General features: G+C 36.3%; 1 protein-coding gene across 2 annotated transcripts in view; it reads left to right on the top strand.

The window, feature by feature from the left end:
• Nucleotides 1–836: 836 nt before the first annotated feature.
• Nucleotides 837–22949, top strand: part of LOC128656081 (alpha-1,4-N-acetylglucosaminyltransferase-like) — a 93402-nt gene continuing 71289 nt past the window's right edge. Inside the window, exon 1 of one of the 2 annotated variants that reach the window (XM_053709761.1) lies at nt 837–924. The gene's annotated coding sequence lies outside the window, so the exon portion shown is untranslated. Of the gene's footprint in view, nt 925–2552; nt 2616–22949 lie in introns of those variants that run through there. The other variant, XM_053709760.1, reaches the window with a different exon arrangement.

The following is a 22949-nucleotide window of genomic DNA, read 5'->3' on the forward strand; positions in this document are numbered from 1 at the left end:
AGATTACACAGGAAAAAAATAAAAAAGCAGACTGATGTTCTAGCCCTAAAAAGGGCTTTTTGGGGTGCTGTCCTTACAGCAGAGATCAGATGAGTCCTTCAGGACTGTAGTGGACACTGAATACACTAGCCTAGCTATCGATTTCCCTATTAAATCAGCAGCAGCTACACTGTCCCTCCTCTCACTAAGAATGCAGCTTCCGAATGAATCTAAAATGGATGCTGTCCAAGAGGTGGGAGGGTCTGGGAGGGAGGGTCTGCTGCTGATTGGCTGTAATGTGTCTGCTGACTGTGAGGTACAGGGTCAAAGTTTACTCAATGATGACAAATAGGGGGCGGACCGAACATCGCATATGTTCGCCCGCCGCGGCGAATGTGAACAAGCTATGTTCGCCGGGAACTATTCGCCGGCGAACTATTTGCGACATCACTAGTGTTAATATGTATATATACACATACTGTATAAACGCATGAATACATACTGTATGTATATATTCATTTAAACTTTGCTGCCCATCGCTGTGCGACTTACCCCCTTTGCTGCACTAGGTTCTGTGCTGTGTCTATCGACATCAGAAAAATGCTCCCATTGGAGCCTATTTAAGCGCTCTCTCATGAGTGCAAAGCTTCCATGTAATGCGAACGAGATCTCATATTGTGCTCAAATTGTATTACCATTGCACATTTGCTTCCACAGGCATTAACGAGTGGAGCGCAAATATCGCACTTACAAAAGCGGAATTTTGCACTCCACTCGTAATCTGGCCCTTAATGAGAGGACTATAAATAACTACTTCTAGGCATGTTACATACTTTAAGGCATATGGGAGAGTAAAAATGACACAGAAGTTCTGAAAATCCAGTAGTCAGATTACTTGACTGTTATAAGATCAAAAGGTTTTTCTAGTTTATCTGCAGCAGCAAGGTATGACTTTTTTTTATTTATTTATTATTATTTTTTTTGCAATACCGATATATATTACTTATAAAGTACTAAATAATTACTTTCTTAATCTCCCTTTCACAAAGTAATTTTATTTTCAAATTTATTCTATCAGTAGTTATACTTTTATAATATTACGTTATTTTATTTTAGTGGTAGAATTATGGCATTAAGGGAAATTATGAAATTGAGGTTTATTCAGTGAGAAAAGTATAGTGCATAGGAATTTATCTCTTTAATTGATTAATCATTTTACACAGGGGTGGTAATTTTCGGTAGCATCATGGTATAAAATTATTTTCTTATTAATCTAATCATACTAAATTATCATCAAAATATTGTTTTATTTATAGCAATTACAAGTTCAGTTCTGAATCATTTTGAGTATTTGTAGCATCAAGGTATGATTTTACCACCATGTAATTAAAGTCTATTTTCTAAGCACACTTTCACAAAAGTAATTATTTTCAAATATAATGTAATTATACAATATCATTATATTGTTTAATATTTCCTTTATTTATTTTTTTTGTGTTCATTCTATCAGTTTACAGGATGACAATTTAAAATAATACTTGTTTTAGCTGAAGCAGAGGAAGAAATTAATTGCTAATTACAATTGCTAATTGTATTTTTATATTGTTTATTTCTAATATATATATATATATATATATATATATATATATATATATATATATATATATATATATATATATATATATATATATAAATATAATATTTCTATTTGTATTCTATATTAACTATATGAAATAGAGCATTCACATAAAGGAGTTGACCCCAACCCTTTAGAAAAATGTATCTAATGGTATTCAACAGAAAATCACCATTCCAATCTCTGGGGATTTTTGTAGATAAATAATTTTATACTTTTTCTAAAGGATTGTGAATGATTCCTATAAACATTTGACAAAAGAACAAAAAAAGCCCATCGTGTCTACCCATATTACTTTTTACTTTTTTTTAGGATAGCCTTATGCATGTCCCAGGCATTATTGAATTCCTATACAGTCTTTGTGTTTACCACCTCTATGGGAAGTTTATTCCATGAATCCACCACCCTTTCTGTAAAACAATGCTTCCTCACATCTCTCCTGAATCTGCTACCCTCTAATTTAAGATTGTGACCCCTTGTTTTTTTTCAATTTTTTTCTTTTTTTTGTGGAAAATGCTTTCAGCTTCCAATTTATGTCACCGATTTCCCTTCTCTCCTCTAAACTATACATATTTAGTTCATAGAGTATTTGTACGTTTTATATTTTAGACTGTGTACCAATTAATTATCCCTCCTTTGGGCAGTTTCTAGTTTATTTATCCTAAGTTAGGATTGTGTTTGACTCCTAGATTGTTTGTTTGATTACAATGTTTTTTGTTTGATCACAATGCTTTAGAAAAACTTATCAAATTATTTATCTCCAAAAATCCCTATATACATTATTGGTGATTTTCTGTAGAAAACATTAGATATGTTTTTCAAAGGGATTGTAATCTACCCTATAGTTGGTTTCCTATTTGTTTGAAAACCTCCTACTCCTTACTCCAGCCTCCCACGTTTGATAAATTTGCATTCTATGTTCTGCAGCTTATCCATGATTAGACCATGCTAACCTCTCCATTCTATAGTCATTTGGCTGCACAGAAAGAAAAAAAAACAGGTGAGACTGTACAGACTAGGGATTGTATTGTAATCCCAGTAGGGGTTTTGTATCAAAGGGAAAGTAACATAAAGATGTTTATCACAATCCTTAGAAAAAGTGTATATATTTTAAAAAGAAAGTCACCATTTAAGTCTATGGGGATTTTTGTAGATAAATCATTTAATGCTTTTTTTCTATAGGACTTTGATCGACCCAAAAGTAAAATGGAATATTTACATGAATATAAGAATATTTTTATCTATTGGGATTTTCTACATTGTGATTCTGTTCCAAATGAAATATTTATTATAAAACTACTGGCTAATATTGCAATAGTTATTATTCAAAACTTTGTGCAAAAAAAATGTTGAAAAGCTTTTCAGGTGGACTCATTGTCAGCCAGATTGTTATGTTCTGGGTTCATTTTTTTTTTTTATGTGGGGTGATGCACAAATCCTTGAAAATTTTAAATTTTTCTAAACGTTCTAAAATCCATTGTATATTTTATCATTCTTATATACATACCCTTTGTTTGCCATTACTAGTTGCATATTTGTTTTCATTATTATTATCATTTATTTGTATAGCGCCACACAATTCTACAGCACTGGCTTTTTCACTTGTGACATCACTGCTAGTGCACCCTTTCATTTATATAGTAGGTTTATGGCTATCTAGCACTTTATATCTGTATGTGGTAATAGAAAGAGAGTGGGAGAGTAAAAGATGCAGATATTGGACTAGATTATTAGTGGGCACTTTTTATCTCTCCTGGTTGTGTATTAAGCATGCTTCAAGTAAGCTTTCTGCACATGTTGCATATTACAAGTTGAAAGTAAAACATTTTCACTTGTGTGCTAACCTGACATGCACAAATAGCCAAAGTTAGAATATTGTGACTGCACTGACACATTCCCCCATAGACTTATATGGAGGGTGAAAAGTAGAAGAAAAAGTAAGGGCTCCAATGCACTTACTGTATATATGTCTATATATGTATACATAAGTATTTATGTATTTACTGTATATGTGTATATATAAATCTATAAATACATATATACACATATAAATACATATTTATACACACACGCACACACATATATATCATATACATATTTAGACATGTACAGTATATGTAAGTATCTCTATGTTAAAGCCCTTTGCATTTCTTTATTTTTTTTAAACACCTCATATCTTTGAGCACTTATAACTTCTTTGTACAATGATTTTTTAAAAATATTTTTTGATCAGAATGTGTTATTTTGAGTGTAACTGTACTTTTAAATGTATTTTTGATGTGTTTTGTGACACTTTTTTGTTTTGCTTAACAGTTCACATGAGCTCTGAAGTCACAGTAATCATTTTAGCGTAAATCACGATTGCGTGCACGCGTTTGAATGTACTTTAAATTTGTAATACAAGGACTCCTTCCAACGCTCGCAAACAGCTGCGATAAACCTGATATCACTCACGGAAAACAGTTATAGCTCCACTTGTAATATGGCCCATTGTGGGTGTCGAAAAACAAAATTGCTGGACCATGCTAACCCATGTCCCTTTAATTCCAATTGTGACACTCATTGTAAACCTTTTTGAAGGTCAATATGTGCTTTAATTATGTCTTTAGAAGTAACAATTTAGTATATTTAGTTCATTGTAATTAAAAAAAGAAGAACATCAAGAAATACTGAATTCCGTACATAACTTTAAAATGAAGGTGTGCGTTGTATCACCCCGGATACAGTATCAGCTGAGCATTGTGGATTTGTTGTACAATGTCTAGTAAAACAACTGCAAATCTTAGGAACCAAGGCTCCTCAAATACTAGCTCTGGTTTCTGAAGTTTAGATTTCTTTCAACATAAATTTCAATATTACATTTTTCACTGACAAAAAAAAAGAAAGAAAGAAAACATATTTGTCTGACTCCAAAGTATTCTGGATAGATTTTAAAGGAATAGAAAGTCAAAATTAAACATTTATGATTCAGATAGAGTATGCAGTTTTAAGCAACTTTCTATTTTACGTCTATTCTTTTTTATTCATTCTTTTGGTATCTTTAATTGAAAAAGCAAGAATTTAATAATAGGAGCCGGCCCATTTTTGGTTCAGAACCTGGGTAGCACTAAGTGTAGCCACCAATCAGCAAGCGCTACCCAGGTGCTGAACCTAAAATGGGCCAGCTCCTAAGCTTACATTCAAATGAAGATACCAAGAGAACAAAGAAAGATTGATAATAGGAGTAAATTAGAAAGTTGCCTAAAATTGCTGCTCTGTCTGAATCATGAAAGTTTTATTTTAACTAGACTATCCCTTTAAATACACAAGAAGATTTCTAGTATTTTATTCTTGGTTAAAAAATATGATTAAACCACATATTGTTTTTGTTGAATATATAAAAAAGTAACACTGAGAAAAGGTACACGATAAATGGTAATTCTATTATTTTATCTCATGCTTTTAACATTATGCTATTATTTTGAGAATGTTAACAAATTTGTAATTGGTATTTAAACTGTTATTGAGCTTTCACAAGTTAAATGAGAGGACCATTACTAACTACTTTTAGTCATGTGATAGACGTTATTTTGTACTCATGAACAAAAACAAGGGCTACACCTTTTAGGCATAGAAGGGTGGAATGATGATACAAAAGTGCTGAGAACAGAGTAATCGGATCACTTCTCATGTTTTAACTGTTACAAGCACAAACTATTTATCCAGTGTATCTGCAATATCAAGGTATGATTTTATTTATTTGTTTGCAATACTGGGCCTCGATCCGATATGCAGCGTCGCCCGCTAAAGCCGGCGACGCTGAATTTTGCGTGGGTTTGGTATCCTATATACGTCGTAACCTAGAAGTTACGTTCATATATTTCTGCCTTCGGCCATAGTTTTTTGGCCCATAGGCAGGTATACCAAACCCGCGCAGTTTGGTATCCAATATACAGCATAAGGACTTACGTGGCGAAAATTGAGAAATCTTACTCCATTTTCACCTCACCACAAAATGCAGCCGTAGTAAGCCTTACGCTGTCTATTGGAGCCCCGTAACTCCCTAAACTACCTGCCAAATGAAACCTAACACCTAACGCATGCACAATGTCTATCTACCTGTCAACCGCGATCTGCTAAATAAAACCTAACACCTAACGCATGCGCAATGTCTATCTACCCCGCCGCCACCTACATTAAAAGTATAACCCCCTAATGGGATCCCCCTACACCGTCGCCAGCTACATTAACTACCCCCTAATGTGAGCCCCTTACACCGCCGCCATCTACATTACCTACCCCCTAATGTGAGCCTCTTACACCGCCACCATCTATATTACCTACCCCCTAATGTGAGCTCCTACCCCGCCGCCAGCTATATTAAAATTATTAACCCCTAATTTAATCCCCCTACACCGCCGCCAGCTATATTAATTACATTAACCCATAATTTAATCCCCCTACACCGCCGCCAGCTATATTAAATTAATTAACCCCTAATCTAATCCCCCTATACCGCAGCCAGCTATATTAAATACATTAACCCCTAATCTAATCCCCGTAAAGTAATTGCCTCTATTACCAGCCCTTAAAAGGGCCTTTTGCGTGACATTGCCCCAAAGTAACAGCTCTATTGCCAGCCCTTAAAAGGGCTTTTTGCGGGGCATTTCCCCAAAGAAATTTGCTCTTTTACCAGCCCTTAAAAGGGCTTTTTGCGGGGCACAAAGAAATCAGCTCTTTTGCATCTAATCTAAATCCCCCTACACCGCTGCCACCTATAATAAATGTATTAACCCCTAATCTAATCCCCCTACACCGCCGCCACCTATATTAAATAGATTAACCCCTAATCTAATCCCCCTACACCGCCGCCAGCTATATTAACTATATTAACCTTAATTATATTAGGGTTAATATAGTTAATATAGTTATTATATTATATATATTAACTATATTAACCCTAATTATATTAGGGTTAATATCGTTATTATATTATATATATATATATATATATATATATATATATATATATATATATATATATTAAGTATAATAACCCTATCTAACTCTAACATCCCTAACTAAATTCTTATTAAAATAAATCGAATTAATATTAATATAATTAATTAAAATATTCCTATTTAAATCTTAATACTTACCTATAAAAAAAACCCTAAGATAGCTACAATGTAATTAATAATTACATTGTAGCTATTTTAGGGTTTATATTTATTTTACAGGTAACTTGGTATTTATTTTAACTAGGTACAATAGCTATTAAATAGTTAATAACTATTTAATAGCTACCTAGTTAAAATAATTACCAATTTACCTGTAAAATAAATCCTAACCTAAATTACAAATACACCTAGACTATCAATAAATTAAATAAACTACAAATAACTAAACTAAAATACAATGAAATAAACTAAACTAAATTACAAAAAAAAACACTAAATTACAAAAAAATAAAAAAGATTACAAGATTTTTAAGCTAATTACACCTATTCTAAGCCCCCTAATAAAATAATAAGCTATTAAATAGTTAATAACTATTTAATAGCTACCTAGTTAAAATAATTACCAATTTACCTGTAAAATAAATCCTAACCTAAGTTACAAATACACCTACACTATCAATAAATTAAATAAACTACAAATATCTAAACTAAAATACAATGAAATAAACTAAACTTGAATCTGATTGGCTGATTCAATCAGCCAATCAGATTTTTCTACCTTAATTCCGATTGGCTGATAGAATCCTATAAGCCAATCGGAATTCGACGGATGCCATCTTGGATGACGTCATTTAAAGGAACCTCATTCGTTGGGAAGTCGTCGTGCCGGATGGATGTTCCGTGTCGGAGGAGCGAAGAAAGAAGATTGAAGATGCCGCTTTGAAGAAAACTTCGCCCCGATGGAGGACCTCTTCTTTGCCGCTTGATTGAAGACATCGCCCGGATGGAAGACTTCTTCTCTGCCGCTTGATTAAGACATCGCCCGGATCGGATGAAGAGTTCTGCCCGGCTGGGTGAAGACAAGGTAGGGAGATCTTCAGGGGGGTAGTGTTAGGTTTTTTAAGGGGGGTTTGGTGGGTTTAGAATAGGGGTATGTGGGTGGTGGGTTGTAATGTTGGGGGGTGGTATTGTGTTTTTTTTTTACAGGCAAAAGAGCTGATTTCTTTGGGGCATGCCCCACAAAGGCCCTTTTAAGGGCTGGTAAGGTAATAGAGCTGTTAACTTTTTAAATTTAGAATAGGGTAGGGAAATTTTTTATTTTGCTGGGCTTTATTATTTTATTAGGGGGCTTAGAATAGGTGTAATTAGCTTAAAAATCTTGTAATCTTTTTTATTTTTTTGTAATTTAGTGTTTTTTTTTGTAATTTAGTTTAGTTTATTTCATTGTATTTTAGTTTAGATATTTGTAGTTTATTTAATTTATTGATAGTGTAGGTGTATTTGTAATTTAGGTTAGGATTTATTTTACAGGTAAATTGGTAATTATTTTAACTAGGTAGCTATTAAATAGTTATTAACTATTTAATAGCTATTGTACCTAGTTAAAATAAATACCAAGTTAACTGTAAAATAAATATAAACCCTAAAATAGCTGCAATGTAATTATTAATTACATTGTAGCTATCTTAGGGTTTATTTTATAGGTAAGTATTTAGATTTAAATAGGAATATTTTAATTAATAATATTAATATTAATTAGATTTATTTTAATAAGAATTTAGTTAGGGATGTTAGAGTTAGATAGGGTTATTATACTTAATATATATATAATATAATAACGATATTAACTATATTAACCCTAATATAATTAGGGTTAATATAGTTAATATAGCTGGCGGCGGTGTAGGGGGATTAGATTAGGGGTTAATACATTTATTATAGGTGGCGGCGGTGTAGGGGGATTAGATTAGGGGTTAATACATTTATTATAGGTGGCGGCGGTGTAGGGGGATTTAGATTAGATGCAAAAGAGCTGATTTCTTTGTGACAATGCCCCGCATAAAGCCCTTTTAAGGGCTGGTAAAAGAGCTGATTTCTTTGGGGAAATGCCCCGCAAAAAACCCTTTTAAGGGCTGGCAATAGAGCTGTTACTTTGGGGCAATGTCACGCAAAAGGCCCTTTTAAGGGCTGGTAATAGAGGTAATTACTTTAGGGGGATTAGATTAGGGGTTAATGTATTTAATATAGCTGGCGGCGGTATAGAGGGATTAGATTAGGGGTTAATTAATTTAATATAGCTGTTGGCGGGGAAGGGGGATTAAATTAGGGGTTAATAATTTTAATATAGCTGGCGGCAGGGTAGGGGGATTAGATTAGTCGTTAATAATTTTAATATAGCTGGCGGCGGTGTAAGGGGCTCACATTAGGGGGTAGTTAATGTAGCTGGCGGCGGTTTAAGGGGCTCACATTAAGGGGTAGTTAATGTAGCTGGCGGCGGGGTAGGAGCTCAGATTAGGGGGTAGTTAATGTAGGTGGCGGCGAGGTCCGGGAGCGGCGGTTTAGGGGTTAATAACTTTATTAGGTGGCGGCGGGGTCCGGGAGCGGCGGTTAGGATAGTGAGGGGGGATAGCTGATAGAGGGTCCTAACACAGAATGAAGGTTCCTTTAAGGGACGTCATCCAAGATGGCGTCCCTCGAATTCCGATTGGCTGATAGGATTCTATCAGCCAATTGGAATTAAGGTAGGAAAAATCTGATTGGCTGATGGAATCAGCCAATCAGATTCAAGTTCAATCCGATTGGCTGATCCAATCAGCCAATCAGATTGAGCTTGCATTCTATTGGCTGTTCCGATTAGCCAATAGAAGTTTTGCGTTAGAAGGGATGCGTTAGCTATGCGTGGTTTTTTCCCCCCGCACCTTTTAAACAACGCTGGTATTTAGAGTTCTCAAAAGGGCTGCGTTAGGCTCCAAAAAGGGAGCGTAGAGGTATATTTACCGCCACTGCAACTCTCAATACCAGCGTTGCTGGTTTTGTAGGCACCGGCAGTTTCTAAAGTGCCGTAAGTCACTGGCGACTCCAGAAATTTGTACTTATGCAGATTTCTGGACATCGCTGGTTTATCCGACTTACGGCACTTTAGCATCTGACGGCGCCGTATATAGGATAGCTCAAGTTGCGAGCTGAAACTACAGGTGGCGGGGGTTCCCTCGCTTGCGCCGCAAATTACGATCTATATCAGATCGCGCCCCTGATATAGAATACTTATAAAGTAGTAAATAATTACTTTCTTAATCTACCTTTTACAATAAAAAATGTACGCCTAGATTTAGAGTTTGGCGTTAGCCATCAAAACCAGCGTTAGAGGCTCCTAACGCTGGTTTTGGGCTACCACTGGTATTTAGAGTCTTGTAGGTAAGGGACTAACGCTCACTTTGCAGGCGCGACTTTTCCATACCGCAGATCCCCCTACGCCATTTGCGTATCCTATCTTTTCAATGGGATCTTTCTTACGCTGGTATTTAGAGTCTTGGCTGAAGTGAGCGTTAGAAATCTAACGACAAAACTCCAGCAGCAGAAAAAAGCCAGGAGTTAAGAGCCTAACTCCTGCTGAGCGGGTCTGTTATATTTAGTCAGCGCATCGGGCCAGCTGTATAGTCACAGCCCGGCCCGACCGCGCCATAGCACTAAGTGCAGCTCGCTCCTGTGACAGGAGCGAGCTGCACTTAGTCTTATGGCGCGGTCGGGCCGGGCTGTGACTATACAGCTGGCCCGATGCGCTGACTAAATATAACAGACCCGCTCAGCAGAGAGCAGACAGTGGGTCTGTAAAAGCGCCATATTTTTAACATATTAAAAGGTAAAAAAGGCATTTATAGCTATAGCACTTAAATAATGTTATATAATTCTGCACTATGTGCATAATTATATAACATTATTTTTAAGGTTTACTGTCCCTTTAAACCTAACACTACAATATCAATAAATTAATTAACTAAACTATCTACAATTATCTACAATTAAATCAACTAAACTAAATTACAAAAAAAACAAAACACTAAATTACAAAAAATTAAAAAAGATTACAAGAATTTTAAACTAATTACACCTACTCTAAGCCCCCTAAAAAAATAACAAAGCCCCCCCAAAATAAAAAAATGCCCTACCCTATTCTAAAATAAAAATTTTACAGCTCTTTTACCTTACCAGCCCTTAAAAGGGCCTTTTGCGGGGCATGCCCCAAAGCAAACAGCTCTTTTGCCTGTATAAAAACATACAATACCCCCCCCAACATTACAACCCACCTTCCACATACCCCTAATCTAACCCAAATCCCCCTTAAAAAACCTAACACTAAGCCTCTGAAGATCTTCCTACCTTATCTACACCACGCCGGGTATCACCGATCCGTCCAGAAGAGGGTCCGAAGTCTTCATCCTATCCGGCAAGAAGAGGTCCAGAAGAGGGTCCGAAGTCTTCATCCTATCCGGCAAGAAGAGGTCCAGAAGAGGGTCCGAAGTCTTCATCCTATCCAGCAAGAAAAGGGCATCCGGACCGGTAGACATCTTCATCCAGGCGGCATCTTATATCTTCTTCCATCCGGTGTGGAGTGGGACCATCTTGAAGCAGCCGACGCGGATCCATCCTCTTCTAACGACTTCCTAAGTCAGAATGAAGGTTCCTTTAAATGACGTCATCCAAGATGGCGTCCCTCGAATTCCGATTGGCTGATAGGATTCTATCAGCCAATCGGAATTAAGGTAGGAGAAATCTTATTGGCTGATTGAATCAGCCAGTCTGATTCAAATTCAATCGGATTGGCTGATCCAATCAGCCTATCAGATTGAGCTCGCATTCTATTGGCTGATCGGAACAGCGCCGGATGGAAGAAGATAGAAGATGCTGCCTGGATGAAGATGTCTACCGGTCCGGATGCCCTCGTCTTGCCGAATAGGATGAAGACTTAGGACCCTCTTCTGGACCTCTTCTTGCCGGATAGGATGAAGACTTCGGACCCTCTTCTGGACTGATCGGTAATACCCGGCGTGGTGAAGATAAGGTAGGAAGATCTTCAGGGGCTTAGTGTTAGGTTTTTTAAGGGGGGTTTGGGTTAGATTAGGGGTATGTGGGTGGTGGGTTGTAATGTTGGGGGGTATTGTATGTTTTTTTACAGGCAAAAGAGCTGTTTTCTTTGGGGCATGCCCCGCAAAAGGCCCTTTTAAGGGCTGGTAAGGTAAAAGAGCTGTAAAAATTTTATTTTAGAATAGGGTAGGGCATTTTTTTATTTTGGGGGCTTTGTTATTTTTTTAGGGGGCTTAGAGTAGGTGAAATTAGTTTAAAAATCTTGTAATCTTTTTTTATTTTTTGTAATTTAGTGTTTGTTTGTTTTTGTAATTTATTGTTTTTTTTGTAATTTAGTTTAGTTGATTTAATTGTAGATAATTGTAGATAGTTTAGTTAATTAATTTATTGATAGTGTAGTGTTAGGATTTATTTTACAGGTCATTTTGTAATTATTTTAACTAGGTAACTATTAAATAGTTATTAACTATTTAATAGCTATTGTACCTGGTTAAAATAAATACAAAGTTGCCTGTAAAATAAATATTAATTCTAAAATAGCTACAATATAATTATTATTTATATTGTAGCTATATTAGGGTTTATTTTACAGGTAAGTATTTAGCTTTAAATAGAATTAATTTATTTAATAAGAATTATTTTATTTCGTTAGAATAAAATTATATTTAACTTAGGGGGGTGTTAGTGTTAGGGTTAGACTTAGCTTTAAGGGTTAATACATTTATTAGAGTAGCGGTGAGGTCCGGTCGGCAGATTAGGGGTTAATACTTGAAGTTAGGTGTCGGCGATGTTAGGGAGGGCAGATTAGGGGTTAATACTATTTATTATAGGGTTTTTGAGGCGGGAGTGAGGCGGATTAGGGGTTAATACATTTATTATAGTAGCGGTGAGGTCCGGTCTGCAGATTAGGGGTTAATAATTGTAGGTAGGTAGCGGCGACGTTGGGGGGGCAGATTAGGGGTTAAAAAAAATTAATAGAGTGGCGGCGATGTGGGGGGGGCCTCGGTTTAGGGGTACATAGGTAGTTTATGGGTGTTAGTGTACTTTAGAGCACAGTAGTTAAGAGCTTTATGAACCGGCGTTAGCCCAGAAAGCTCTTAACTCCTGGCTTTTTTCTGCGGCTGGAGTCTTGTCGTTAGATTTCTAACGCTCACTTCAGCCAAGACTCTAAATACCAGCGTTAGAAAGATCCCATTGAAAAGATAGGATACGCAATTGACGTAAGGGGTTCTGCGGTATGGAAAAGTTGTGGCTGGAAAGTGAGCATTAGACCCTTACCTACAAGACTCTAAATACCAGCGGTAGGACAAAACCTGCGTTAGGACCCCCTAACGCTGGTTTTGATGGCTAACGCAGAACTCTAAATCTAGGCATTAGGCAGCAAATCAAACATAAGCGCAAACCACTGGTATGGCTATGCGAGCTATGTATTTAATTAATCTTTGCAGAGACATTGCTAAATATTTTTATCTTAATTGGACATTTAATAATAAATTCTTTAAAACTGCTCTTTGCATTCCCCATTAATATTCTAGATTCTGTCTTTTAAAGTCAGCAAAAATGCACAGTAGCACACTACATAGCATACACTTATACATGCAGATACACACACACACTACATAGCATACACTTACACATGCAGATATATACACACACTACATAGCATACACTTACACATACAGATACACAGACACTACATAGCATACACTTATACATGCAGATACACACACTACATAGCATACACTTATACATGCAGATACACACACACACTACATAGCATACACTTACACATACAGATACACACACACACTACATAGCATACACTTATACAAGCAGATACACAGACACTACATAGTATACACTTATACATGCAGATACACGCACACACACACATTACATAGCATACACTTATACATGCAGCATACACTTATACATGCAGATACACAGACACTACATAGTATACACTTATAAATGCAGACACACACACACTACATAGCATAAACTTATACATACAGATATACACACATAGTTATGGCAAGCACATTAGCTGGCAGTCTGCGGCTGCCACTGTTTGTTACCCTGGTATTAGCACTGCTCATTGTATAAAACTGAAGGCAAGCTAGTATTATCATCAGGGGTTAGACATCATCACTACCAGAGGTAGGTTAGAGAGGTCACCATTACCCGTAGTCAGAGTGTATACAGCCTTCTTACTCCTGCTTAACCCACACACCATTCCTTTTCCACAGGGAATCTTACAGGTATCTAACCCTGTGAGAGCAAAGCCAGCTGCTTCTGAATATGGGCCCATGCATGGGGCAAATCGGGACAGATGACTAGCAACCCGGGACCGGGGGACAGACCCCTAAAATCGGGACTGTCCCACGAAAATCGGGACAGTTGGGGGTATGGTATATAAAGTATTCCTAACACACCTTCGCCATTAGCGCAGTTGATCTTGCGCTGTGTCGGTTTAGCGCACAAGTGATAATGAATACGACAATTTATTTTTCAACTTGTGTGTAATATGTGTGCTTATCCGGCTGCTTTGATTTTTATTTTGAGCACAGTTCGCTCAAAATAAACAACAAAAACAAACTTAGTAAGCCACTAGTAATCTGGTCCCCTAGATGGATGCATATATAAAAATAGATTAATAGATAAATGGTTACATAGATAGAGATGATAGATAGATAGATAGATAGATAGATAGATAGATACAGAGATGTTTAAACACACACACTAATGTGTTTGTGCAAATTTACTATATTATTGGGAGAAACCTGTGGTGCTTTGTTATAGCCTTGTTTTTTTTTATGGAAACTTGCAAAAACTATGTAAAAAAATGGAAATATTCTGTGGGTAACATTACAATTGTCTTGATAAAAGGAGACAGACAATCATTCACATTTGCAATCCAAGTCTTTTTAACTTATACAAACACTTTGGCATTTCTACACATGCTTTTGTAGATTTGGAAGAGAATCAGCAATATTCACAATAATGGGCTAGATTACCAGTTGAGCTCTATCTTAATGTATGCCTATAAAGAGACAAATTTGCCTCTTTACAGGCGTATTTTAATTAACCAGACAATAGTGATGTTGCAAACCTTAAAATTTCGGTTCACGAACGGCGGACTCCAACTTCCGCTACTGTTCGCGAACCGGCGAACCGCGCGAACCGCCATTGACTTCAATAGGCAGGCGAACTTTAAAACCCACAAGGACTCTTTCTGGCCACAATAGTGATGGAAAAGTTGTTTCAAGGGGACTAACACCTGGACTGTGGCATGCTAGATTACACTAGCTGACTGATGTTTCACAGTCAAAAAAGTTTTTTTTTTTTAAATATTTACAATACTGTTATAACAAATATGATTGGTGGCACTAGTTGGCAAGTGGGCCTGGCACACACGCTGGCAGGCAGGCAACTGCAATTCAATTGCACTAGCAGACTGATGATTCACAGTCAAAAAAGTTTTTATTTTAAATATTTACAATACTGTTATAACAAATATGATTGGTGGCACTAGTTGGAAAGTGGGCCTGGCACACACGCTGGCAGGCAGGAAACTGCAATTCAATTGCACTAGCAGACTGATGATTCACAGTCAAAAAAGTTTTTATTTTAAATATTTACACTACTGTTATAACAAATATGATTTGTGGCACTAGTTGTAAAGTGGGCCTGGCACACATGCTGGCAGACAGGCAACTGCAATTAAATAACACTAGCAGACTGATATAAAAGTTTTTTTTTTTAAAAGTTACACTAATGTTACAACAGATAGGAGTGGTGGCACTGAGGATGGAAGTAGGCACAGTATGTGCTGGCAGCCTGACACACAGGCTGACACTAGTGGCAGGCTGGCCTGGCAACTAAAATTAAATAACACTAGAAGACTGATGTAAAAGTTTTTTTACAAAATTTAAACTAATGTTACACTAGATAGAAGTGGTGGCACTGAGGATGGAAGTGGGCACAGTATATGCTGGCAGCCTGACACACATGCTGGCACTAGTGGCAGCCAGGCTGGCCTGGCAACTACAATTAAATAACACTAGAAGAGGACTGATGTAAAAGTTTTTTTAAAAAATTTTTTTTACACTAATGTTACACCAGATATAAGTGGTGGAAAACAGAGCTATTAATCACAGTATATGATATGGGCCTGACACACAGGCCTGATGGAAAATGAAATTAGATTACACTAGCAAAATTATGTAAAAGTTTTTTTTTTTAAATTTACACTAATGTTAACCAGATATCAGTGGTGGCACATAAGAATTAATCACAGTATATGATGTGGGCCTGACACACAGGCCTGATAGAAAATGAAATTAGATTACACTAGCAAAATGATGTAAGAGTTTTTTTAAAAAAAAGTTTACACTAATGTTACACCAGATATCAGTGGTGGCACAGAGCAATTAATCACAGTATATGATGTGAGCCTGACACACAGGCCTGATAGACAATGAAATTAGATTACACTAGCAAAATGATGTAAAAGGTTTTTATTTTTTATTTTACACTAATGTTACACCAGATATCAGTGGTGGCACAGAGCAATTAATCACAGTATATGATGTGAGCCTGACACACAGGCCTGATAGAAAATGAAATTAGATTACACTAGCAAAATGATGTAAAAGTTTTTTATTTTTTATTTTACACTAATGTTACACCAGATATCAGTGGTGGCACAGAGCAATTAATCACAGTATATGCTGTGAGCCTGACACACAGGCCTGATAGAAAATGAAATTAGATTACACTATCAAAATGATGTAAAAGTTTTTTTTTTTTAATTTTACACTAATGTTACACCAGATATCAGTGGTGGCACAGAGCAATTAATCACAGTATAAGATGTGGGCCTGACACACAGGCCTGATAGAAAATGAAATTAGATTACACTAGCAAAATGATTTAAAAGTTTTTTTAAAAATTTACACTAATGTTAAGCAGATATCAGTGGTGGCACTAATCACAGTATATGCTGTGAGCCTCACACACAGGCTGACAGCCAGGCAAATGCAAATAAAATTACAAATAATAAAAAAAAAAAACGACTGAAGTTCTAGCCCTAAAAAGGGCTTTTTGGGCTGAAGTTCTAGCCCTAAAAAGGACTTTTTGGGGTGCTGTCCTTACAGCAGAGATTAGATGAGTCCTTCAGGACTGTAGTGGATACTAAATACACTAGCCTAGCTATCTATTTCCCTATAAAATCACGAGCAGCAGCACTAACCCTCCTCTCACTAAGAATGCAGGATCGTAATGAATCTAAAATCGCTGCTGCCCAGGAGCTGGGAGGGTCTGTGAGGGAGTGTCTGCTGCTGATTGGCTCAAATGTGTCTGCAGGCTGTGAGATACAGGGTCAAAGTTTCCTCATGATGACGAATAGGGGGCAGATCGAACATCGCATATGTTCGCCCGCCGCGGCGAATGCGAACAAGCTAAGATCGCCGGGAACTGTTCTCCGGCGAACAGTTTGCGACATCACTACCAGACAACAAGTGGCTGGTTAATGTTCCTGCAAACTTGGGGTTTCACTTTGCTCTTAATGCAATTAACCAGAGGTCAGACTTCTGGTTAATTAAAAAAAAAGTTGCCCCGATTGCCCACCAAATAAGGACAGTTATTTAAAATGAAATAAAAATATGAGCATCTTTATTTTTTATGTTAAAAACTGCATGAAGCAGTTATAAGGGGTTGTAATTAGTGAGGGGATGTGGGGTGTTTGGGGAAAAAAACATCACTGAAGTGCATTTACATAGAGGGGAATGGGGGACTGTGTTTTTTTATTTCTTTATTTAAGTAGCACTCAGGAAAGGCACACAAAATCAACAGAAGTCACTTGAGCCACAACCCATGCGGGTATAATACAATGATCCCAGATAACTTTACGTGTACGAGCACAGTGTTATCTATAGGAAATACGTGAACTAACACCCTCTAGTGATGAAAAACTGTTAAAATGCATTCTGAAAAGAGGTGGCCTTCAAGGTCTAAGAAATTAGCATATGAACCTCCTAGGTTAAGCTTTCAACTAAGAATACCAAGTGAACAAAGCAAAATTGGTGATAAAAGTAAATTGGAAAATTGTTTAAAATTGCATGCTCTATCTGAATCATGAAAGTTTATTTTGCCCTAGACTGTCCCTTTAATAGTGTAGCAGGGTGATTTGCAGTAGACTATGCAGTGGTTTAGGGTTTAATAGTGTAGCAGGAGGATTTGCGGTGGGGGATGTGGTGGTGTATGGGTTATTAGAGTAGGCGGCTTATTGCTATGTTGTTTAGCACGAGTATGGGTGTTAAGTTGTTTCTTCAGTTTGTGCTCTCCCTAAAGAACTGAGGGTCCTGGGACTTTAACTACCTCAATGCACTTTTTTACATCATTTACTTTAGAAAAATGGAAGCCCTTTAAATATTTTTTAAGTTTAGGAAACAAAAAGAAGTCAGAAGGAGCCAAATAAGGACTCTAAGGTGGATGATTAATGATTTCCTATCAAAACTCGCATAAAACTGCAGCATTATTTCCATTTTGGGTCCAAAACTAGAAAAAATATAGAAATGTTTTTTGAGAAAAAACATTTTCTTATTTCATTTAATTGTATTATTATTTGAAAATTCAAGTTATGAAATAAACAAAAATAATAAAAAATAATAACAAATATGTCTGCTTATTATTGTATCACAATACAAACAAATAATTGTGATTATTTATGTTTGGAAAATAAACAATTGAATGTCTGGATTTTGTTATATATATATGTGTTGCTATAATGATTTCTGCAAAATCTATTGGTATATAGACATGTGCGGTTCGTTTCGGATTAATTCGGAAATTCGGTAAATTCGGTAAATTCGGAGATTCGGATCGATTCGGATTTCCGAATTAAAATACTTCCGAATCTACCGAATGAATCCGAAATAGCTGCCGTATCTCCGAATAAATCCGAATTAGCTCGTTAAAATTCGGCATTTCCCCATAGGAAACAATGGGAGTTTCGGCTGAAAAAAAACTAACACCGCAGCCCCATTGTTTCCTATGGGGAAACACTAAGTCTGCACCTAACACACTAACATGTACCCCGAGTCTCTAAACACCCCTAATCTAACACTTATTAACCCCTAATCTGCCGCCCCCGCTATCGCTGACACCTGCATTATTTTATTAACCCCTAATCTGCCGACCGAATATCGCCGCCACCTACATTATAACTATTAAACCCTAATCTGCTGTCCCTAACACCGCCGACCCCTACATTATAGTTATTAACCCCTAATCTGCCCCCCCCAACGTCGCCGCAATCTAACTACAAGTATTAACCCCTAATCTGCCGACCCGATATCGCCGCCACCTACATTATAACTATTAACCCCTAATCTGCTGTCTCTAACACCGCCGACCCCTACATTATAGTTATTAACCCCTAATCTGCCTCCCCCAACGTCGCCGCAATCTAACTACAAGTATTAACCCCTAATCTGCCGACCCGATATCGCCGCCTACATTATAGCTATTAACCCCTAATCTGCTGTCCCTAACACCGCCGACCCCTACATTATAGTTATTAACCCCTAATCTGCCCCCCCCCAACGTCGCCGCAATCTAACTACAAGTATTAACCCCTAATCTGCCGACCCGATATCGCCGCCACCTACATTATAACTATTAACCCCTAATCTGCTGTCCCTAACACCGCCGACCCCTACATTATAGTTATTAACCCCTAATCTGCCTCCCCCAACGTCGCCGCAATCTAACTACAAGTATTAACCCCTAATCTGCCGACCCGATATCGCCGCCTACATTATAGCTATTAACCCCTAATCTGCTGTCCCTAACACCGCCGACCCCTACATTATAGTTATTAACCCCTAATCTGCCCCCCCCCAACGTCGCCGCAATCTAACTACAAGTATTAACCCCTAATCTGCCGACCCGATATCGCCGCCTACATTATAGCTATTAACCCCTAATCTGCTGTCCCTAACACCGCCGACCCCTACATTATAGTTATTAACCCCTAATCTGCCCCCCCCAACGTCGCCGCAATCTAACTACAAGTATTAACCCCTAATCTGCCAACCCGATATCGCCGCCTACATTATAGCTATTAACCCCTAATCTGCTGTCCCTAACACCGCCGACCCCTACATTATAGTTATTAACCCCTAATCTGCCCCCCCAACGTCGCCACAATCTAACTACAAGTATTAACCCCTAATCTGCCGACCGCAAATCGCCGCAACTATAATAAATGTATTAACCCCTAAACCGCCGCACTCCCGCCTCGCAAACACTATAATACATTTTATTAACCCCTAATCTGCCCTCCCTAACATCGCCGCCACCTACCTACAATTATTAACCCCTAATCTCCCGCCCCCAACGTCGCCGCTACTATAATAAGGTTATTAACCCCTAAACCTAGGTCTAACCCTAACACTAACACCCCCTAACTTAAATATAATTTAAATAAAACGAAATAAATTTACTATAGTTAAATAAATGAATCCTATTTAAAACTAAAGACTTACCTGTAAAATAAACCCTAATATAGCTACAATATAACTAATAGTTACATTGTAGCTATTTTAGGATTTATTTTTATTTTACAGGCAACTTTGTATTTATTTTAACTAGGTACAATAGTTATTAAATAGTTAATAACTATTTAATAACTACCTAGCTAAAATAAATACAAATTTACCTGTAAAATAAATCCTAACCTAAGTTACAATTACACCTAACACTACACTATCATTTAATTAATTAAATAAATGACTCATATTTAAAACTAAATACTTACCTGTAAAATAAACCCTAATATAGCTGCAATATAACTAATAGTTACATTGTAGCTATTTTAGCATTTATATTTATTTTACAGGCAACTTTGTATTTATTTTAACTAGGTACAATAGCTATTAAATAGTTATTGACTAATTAATAGCTACCTAGTTAAAATAATTACAAAATTACCTGTAAAATAAATCCTAACCTAAGTTACAATAAAACCTAACACTACACTATCATTAAATAAATTAACTACAAGTACCTACAATTATCTACAATTAAATAAACTAAAGTACAAAACCCCCCCACTAAATTACAAAAAATAAAAAACCACTAAATTACAAAAAATAAAAAAATATTACAAGAATTTTAAACTAATTACACCTAATCTAAGCCCCCTAATAAAATAACAAAGCCCCCCAAAATAAAAAAAATGCCCTACCCTATACTAAATTACAAAAGTTAACAGCTCTATTACCTTACCAGCCCTGAACAGGGCCCTTTGCGGGGCATGCCCCAAAGAAAACAGCTCTTTTGCCTGTAAAAAAAAACCACAATCCCCCCCCCACATTACAACCCACCACCCACATACCCCTACTCTAACCCAAACCCCCCTTAAATAAACCTAACACTACCCCCATGAAGATCTCCCTACCTTGAGTCATGTTCACCCAGCCGGGCCGAAGTCTTCATCCGATGGGGCAGAAGAGGACATCCAGACCGGCAGAAGTCTTCATCCAAGCGGGGCAAGAAGAGGTCTTCCATCCATCATACAAGTACCAAAATACAAACAAACACTAAATTACCAAAAATAATAAAATATTACAATAATTTTAAACTAATTACACCTAATCTAAGCCCCCTACTAGCTATTAATATAGCTTCAATATAACTAATAGTTACATTGTAGCTATTTTAGGATTTATATGTATTTTACAGGCAACTTTGTATTTATTTTAACTAGGTACAATAGTTATTAAATAGTTAATAACTATTTAATAACTACCTAACTAAAATAAATACAAATTTACCTGTAAAATAAATCATAACCTAAGTTACAATTACACCTAACACTACACTATCATTAAATTAACTAAATAAATGAATCCTATATAAAACTAAAGACTTACCTGTAAAATAAACCCTAATATAGCTGCAATATAACTAATAGTTACATTGTAGCTATTTTAGCATTTATATTTATTGTACAGGCAACTTTGTATTCATTTTAACTAGGTTCAATAGCTATTAAATAGATATTGACTATTTAATAGCTACCTAGTTAAAATAATTACAAAATTACCTGTAAAATAAATCCTAACCTAAGTTACAATTAAACCTAACACTACACTATCATTAAATAAATTAACTACAAGTACCTACAATTAAATACAATTAAAAAAACTAAACTAAAGTACAAACCCCCCCCACTAAATTACAAAAAATAAAAAAATATTACAAGAATTTTAAACTAATTACACCTAATCTAAGCCCCCTAATAAAATAACAAAGCCCCCCAAAATAAAAAAAATGCCCTAACCTATACTAAATTACAAAAGTTAAAAGCTCTATTACCTTACCAGCCCTGAACAGGGCCCTTTGCGGGGCATGCCCCAAAGAAAACAGCTCTTTTGCCTGTAAAAAAAAAACACAATCCCCCCCCCACATTACAACCCACCACCCACATACCCCTACTCTAACCCAAACCCCCCTTAAATAAACCAAACACTACCCCCCTGAAGATCTCCCTACCTTGAGTCGTGTTCACCCAGCCGGGCCGAAGTCTTCATCCGATGGGGCAGAAGAGGACATCCAGACCGGCAGAAGTCTTCATCCAAGCGGGGCAAGAAAGAGGTCTTCCATCCATCAGAAAAGTACAAAAAAAAAAACAAACACTAAATTAGCAAAAATAATAAAATATTACAATAATTTTAAACTAATTACACCTAATCTAAGCCCCCTACTAGCTATTAATATAGCTACAATATAACTAATAGTTACATTGTAGCTATTTTAGGATTTATATTTATTTTACAGGCAACATTGTATTTATTTTAACTAGGTACAATAGCTATTAAATAGTTAATAACTATTTAATAACTACCTAGCTAAAATAAATACAAATTTACCTGTAAAATAAACCCTAACCTAAGTTACAATTACACCTAACACTACACTGTCATTAAATTAACTAAATAAATTAATCCTATATAAAACTAAATACTTACCTGTAAAATAAACCCTAATATAGCTACAATATAACTAATAGTTACATTGTAGCTATTTTAGCATTTATATTTATTTTACAGGCAACTTTGTATTTATTTTAACTAGGTACAATAGCTATTAAATAGATATTTACTGTTTAATAGCTACCTAGTTAAAATAATTACAAAATTACCTGTAAAATAAATCCTAACCTAAGTTACTATTAAACCTAACACTACACTATCATTAAATAAATTAACTACAAGTACCTACAATTAAATACAATGAAATAA

The sequence above is a fragment of the Bombina bombina genome, chromosome 4, assembly GCF_027579735.1.
Source record: "Bombina bombina isolate aBomBom1 chromosome 4, aBomBom1.pri, whole genome shotgun sequence".
Taxonomy (NCBI): domain Eukaryota; kingdom Metazoa; phylum Chordata; class Amphibia; order Anura; family Bombinatoridae; genus Bombina; species Bombina bombina.